The sequence below is a fragment of the Cryptomeria japonica genome, chromosome 11 (assembly GCF_030272615.1).
Source record: "Cryptomeria japonica chromosome 11, Sugi_1.0, whole genome shotgun sequence".
Lineage (NCBI taxonomy): Eukaryota > Viridiplantae > Streptophyta > Pinopsida > Cupressales > Cupressaceae > Cryptomeria > Cryptomeria japonica.
The window spans coordinates 551,584,394-551,590,393 of record NC_081415.1 but is presented as its reverse complement, the minus strand read 5'-3'; positions in this window follow the sequence as shown (position 1 = coordinate 551,590,393).

The following is a 6,000-nucleotide window of genomic DNA, read 5'->3' as shown; positions in this document are numbered from 1 at the left end:
TTGCAAAAATGGAAATTTGTGTTGTTCTTTTTAGAGCCCAAATTAAGAATTTTTCTCCTAGAAAAGCAAGAAAATTTTCTTTGTTGTTCTTTTTATTTGCCCAAAAACAACAATTAGTTCAATTTTATTTAAACAAGAAAAGAAAGAAATTTGAATTTTACCCAACTTAGAAAAGTTAGAAAAAATTTAAACTACTTTAATTCTAGCCTAAATAGAACAGATTCAAAACTTGCAATAAAAAATGTTAGCAACCTGCAGAAAATCAGTCAATTAGTTAGCAAAAAGGTGAGTTTCGTGGACTTCCACAAGTCTAAATTTTAATTTCTGTTACAAATTAGTTTTTTTTGTTTTTCTGTCTGTGATGCGCTAAAGAATAGACTGTAAGCGCTACAGAATAAGCGAGATGCGCTGTTCTGCTTCCCGGATACGCTATTCTATGTGTCTGATGCGCTATTCTATTTTTCGGATGCCCTGCGTTGTTTTCTTCCTGCACCAAGACCTACAGGAAATATTAATAAGGACGATGTGCTAAGGTAAAGACTTGATGTGCTATAGAATAGACCCCACACGCCAAACAGTAAGCGGGATGCGCTAGACTGTTAACCAGATGCGTTAGGGAATGTTTCCCATGCACCGATTCCTGTTTCCTGCGTACCTGCAAAAGAGGTTAAATTCAAAAACCGATTTGATATATGGGGTCGGGCCCCACGATGGGCGCCAGAAATGTATGTGGGAAAAGCGGGTCAATAGAACTCAAAATGTGAAAAATGAAGCCTAAGGAGACTTGTCCACACACACCCACAGGACTTCTTGGTGCAAGTTATGGAATCATGAAGTATGACTCAACTTCCCAAGGTTGGTTCCATGGTTCTCTATCTCACAAGGTCCCTCAAACCAATTTCTCTGCTCTCAGATCATTGAGCAAAGTGGTTTAGGGATGACAAATGCAAGAATGAGGGATGCTTTGATAGATTTTAACATGCAAATGCAACCTATCTATGCATGATCCTACAAATGAAATGAACTAGATTATAAGATGACAAGATTAGTAGTGATACTATCCTAACATGATATACTAGTTGTGTGTTTAAGCTATTAATAAAAGAAGCAATCTAAAATGATTATTAGATTAATTCTTAATTGCAAAGAGAGAATAGATGTGTTAAAAATTGAGCATAAGTATGATAACAAGAGCTTGCATCTCTCTGAAAAATGGAGGGATGAGAGCTCTATTTATAGCAAAAATAGGGCAATGGATGGCTAGGATTGAGAGAGTTAATCAAGGGTTGAGTTTGAAAGTTGCTCAATCCATGTTCACAATTCTCACCAATGAAATGGTGACAATTGGCAACATAGGTTTGGTTGAGAGGAGATGTAAGAAGCATTAAATGCTTGAGAAGACCTCATGATTACCTTAAGGGGTAAGGGTTAAGGTTAAGTTAGGATTACCCATTGGATAAAGCTTTTACCCAAAGGATAAACTCTTGTGCAAAGGATTAAGGGATAACCATGGTCAAAGCAATGAATGCTTGATGAGACCCCTAGGTTAGATGTGGGTTGAGTTTAAAGAAATTCTTTAATCATGTTGGAGGGTTGAGTTAACCATTAATGGTTAGGGAGACTTTTTAAAGTTAAGTTGTTGAAGCCTTTAATGGTTTTCAAAGACTTTGAGGGTTTGAGAAGTGACTTCCCCTTGCTTAAGGATGTGACAACATTTAGGAGATGGGTTAGGCTAATTTAAAAGTGATTAGAAGAGTCTAGAAGGGGGTTAGGAATAGGGTTTAGGAGGCAAGTGGGAGATGTAGGATTTTGCAAGTGGATGGAGAAATAATAGGATTTAATTGAAATAAAGTTAATTTAATTCAATTTGGTTGCAATTGGGAAAATTGAATAAATTAGATTTATTCAATTTAGGATAAACTATTTAATTAAATTTGAATTTAATTAAAAGTGGATAGAGGGGATTTAATTGAATAAAATGATTTATCCCATTAAATGGTAAAAGAGGCCTAGTGAATTTAATTTAAATAAATTGAGTAATTTACTTAATTAAATAGAGGAATGTGAGTGATTCAATTAAATTGGATTTAATTAAACAGAGAAATGAACATAAAATATGCATTTAGGAATATGGTCATTTTTATACCTCTACACCTACCTACCCTTGTTTCTTATTGAGCCACATGTCATGTTTGTGTGCTCACATATCCATATAGCCTTGCCTATATAAGTAGACTCATATTCATTGTATGTAACAATTGATGATCCAGTTGATCCGCATTTTCATCTTGATAGAATACAGTTTACTTCTATCATCTATTTTGTCTCTCTTATTTGTGCTTTCCATTACCTCTAGATCTTGGCAAAATCTCATAGTATAAATGGTTATTCTTTGTGTTTTATGTGTTGTGTTTGAATACTAACCATTAATCATGCATTGCTCATTTTCCCCTCTTCACTTAATATTAAATTGAGTTCAAAGGTTAGATTAATTGATTGAGCACAATTAATGAGGATGATGGTGTGGTGTTTGATTATGCCATCTACCGAGGTGACTATGTTTGGGCATTCCCATGAGTGACTTTGATGAGACTCATTTTTTTTTGTAACAACTTAACCTAGAGATAACTTCTAATTAGGCGTTTAATATTTAAAATATATTTAAAAACTAATTTTGGTATATAAATCAAAATAATCTTTTCAATAGAAGTCATATCGACTAAACGTGATTGATGGCTAACAATATAAATTTCATTTTCACAACTAAATTGCGTTTACATCAAATCAAAATTTAACATTTTCTTCTTATAATAAATTTGAAATCTATAGTAGAAATATATACCCATATATATATATATATATATATATATATATATATATATATATATATATATATATATATATATATATATATATATATATATATATATATATATATATATATATATATATATATATATATATATATATATATATATATATATATATATATATATATATATATATGTATATTAAATTCAAAATTGAGAATTCTTTCTAAAAAACAAATTTCATCTAACACCATATTCCGAATAAAAATTACATATATATATATATATATATATATATATATATATATATATATATATATATATATATATATATATATATATATATATATATATATATATATATATATATCATTAAATATAAATCGAAAACAATAAATATAAAATAATATTGACCGCATGACTGCGCTGTTTTTGTATGACTGACAGAAAACGTGGTGTGGGGAGGGTTTTATTCCCCCCCAACCACAGGCGTGGAGGGAGGCTTTCCCTTCCCCATGGCTGTGGTGGGAGAACACCACAGTCGTGGTGCCTTCTCTGTTGGCATTTGGCATTATAACTGACAAGGGGAGATTGTTGGCATTTCAATAAGGATATTGAGAAGGTTGTTGATGATTATGGATATAACTGATTAAGGATGATTTACTGTCTTAATATTATTATTTTGTCATTGATGTCAAGAAATTGATTTTCTAATTCAATATGATGTTGCCATATCTTGAGAAGTATGATTTGATGAGTATAAAGATGTTGGTAAAAGACACAGAAAGAATTTGATGAATAAGGGGATGAATAAGGTATTCAATGGGCAACTATTACCGAGTCAGACAATGATGAGATCATGATGTTTAGATTGTTTTAATATCATACACATGTTATTGATTGAAAGGTTAATACTATACTATGTTACCGAGCAAAGAACCTAGTTGGTAAACCCTAAGGAACCTAGTCGGTAAACCCGAAGTTTATCGCTATCAGTTAATGAAGGCAGAATGTCTATTGAGTGAAGTTTAGTATTTACCGAGTTGTAACCAAGCTGTAACAAAATATATTAAATGGTTATTTAATGAAGGAAGCTGATGAGCTAGCTATGATTAAATGATTGGTATGTCGCGAGTGAAGTTTGTTAAAGAATCTATGGCAAAGGAAAATCGGCAGGAAGATCTACAGCTTAGATTGAACTGTAATACCCTAGCACAAGTTCCAAGAAATGTATGCAAGTTCCAAAGGTGGGGTAAAACGTTTTCAGATCAAAGGATACATTGAACCTGGACAAAGTTTGAAGATCTGATGGCTACGATTGATCATGGGAAATGTGATCAAGGAGATTAAGCGGTTGGCGAATTGTTTATAAATAAGGAACTATTGATAAACAATGTATGTGGGCAAATGTATGCACAGGGATGCTACATAGTGATTACCGAGCACAAAAGCTTGAAGACCTGTTTGAATAACAGAGTATAGAAGCCCAGTAGATGGACAAGATTAGTTCTATGTCTATATTTTATTGAGCAAATAAGAATCTACTTTAGCATTTTAGATGTGAAGTTGCAGATAGATTTTTATTACTGTTATTTTGTGAAAGTGACAGAAAATCTCTTAACCGAGTGGACTTAATAGTCTTATTTGTAAAACCCTCTAGCAAGGTGACATTCTGATTGAGTGTTTGAAATCCTTTAGCAAGGTCACTTCTAACAAGGTGAAGATCCTAACAGATCTGAGGGAAATCCCTTAACCGGGTCACATCTAGCAATGTGTTTGTAATCTTTATCAAGATTTGCTTTTAACTGAGCATACTCTAGAAGAGTATATTTATTAGTGGGTCCGAAATTCCACAGTGGTTTTTCCCTATTTGGGTTTCCACGTTAAATATGGTGTTATGAGTGTTATGATGTTTATATGCTTTTGAGTTTGCATGTTTAGCAGTTTTGGTTATATTACTGAAGTATATGTTACCGAGGTTGAATCTGATGTTTTTATGGAAGATTAAGTTTGTATGATTCACCCCCCCCTCTCATCTTATTAGCTTGACATCTGTACTTATCTTTAAGTATCAAAACTATCATTCTCCCCACCACAGTGGGCAGAGGCAACACGAATGTGGTGTCCTCTCCCCATACCGTGGGGTTTGGGCGCCATGGCCCCCTGCCCCCTTCCCCATTTCATATGAAATTTTCTTTATTTATTTTTAAAAAAAAATTTCTTAGTTCTTCCTCTGTCAATTTCAACAGTAATAATTTTTTTTATAAAAAACACACTTCTTTGTATTTCCAAACAGAGGTATATAATTTTTGTAATAATCAATTTATTTTTTTAAAACAAGATTTGATCCATGACATTTCCAGCAACAACAAGAAAAAAATAGTCCTTTGCCCAAAAACAGGGTAGGGACATTTGGAAAACTAATTGAATGGTAAAACATTCAAAACATTGATTAACAGTTTAAAATCCAAGATTCAAACTCCAGAATATATAGACATTTCATAGTCCCATTTTATTTCCAAATAGTAAGTTAAAAGTTTTCCAAAACCCCAATAACTACTTTTACCCAAAAAGAAAGGTATCAGATTAAACCCAACTATAAGAGATTACTAATAGCAAATTCTTTCAACCAGACACATGAAGAGACAAAGCAATCACATATACATAGGAAATCTTAACAAGAAGATCAAAGCAACAAAAGCAAGCAAGCAACCTGCAAAAGCTTTCCTGGAGGAATTTTGAGAAGAGCTCCCCATCCATAGATACTTGAGCTTTCACCAAACCCCCACAACCAGTAAAGAGGAGAAATTTTTTCCAGCCAAAGAAGAAGAATCCTCTTTTCCAATTTTTTAAAAATAATATAATGCAATTTTCCCCAAAAATCTCATTTAGGGCAAAATTTATTTTTTTAATAAAATTTGAAAAAAATCTTGTTAAATCAAAACATTAACATGATATAAATAAACAAATTCCTCTTATTCTTTTATTTTATTTTCAACACAAAAGTCAATGAAAGAAGATATTTATTTTCAAAAAGTTTATTTTTCTTTTCTAAAATGCATAACACATTTTATTCCACCATATGGTATTAAACAAATACTCTAATTTGTTAGCTTGATAGAATTGATTTATCAATTTATAGTAAAAACAATCACTCAAGCCAAATATAATTTAATTTTCACTAATAATT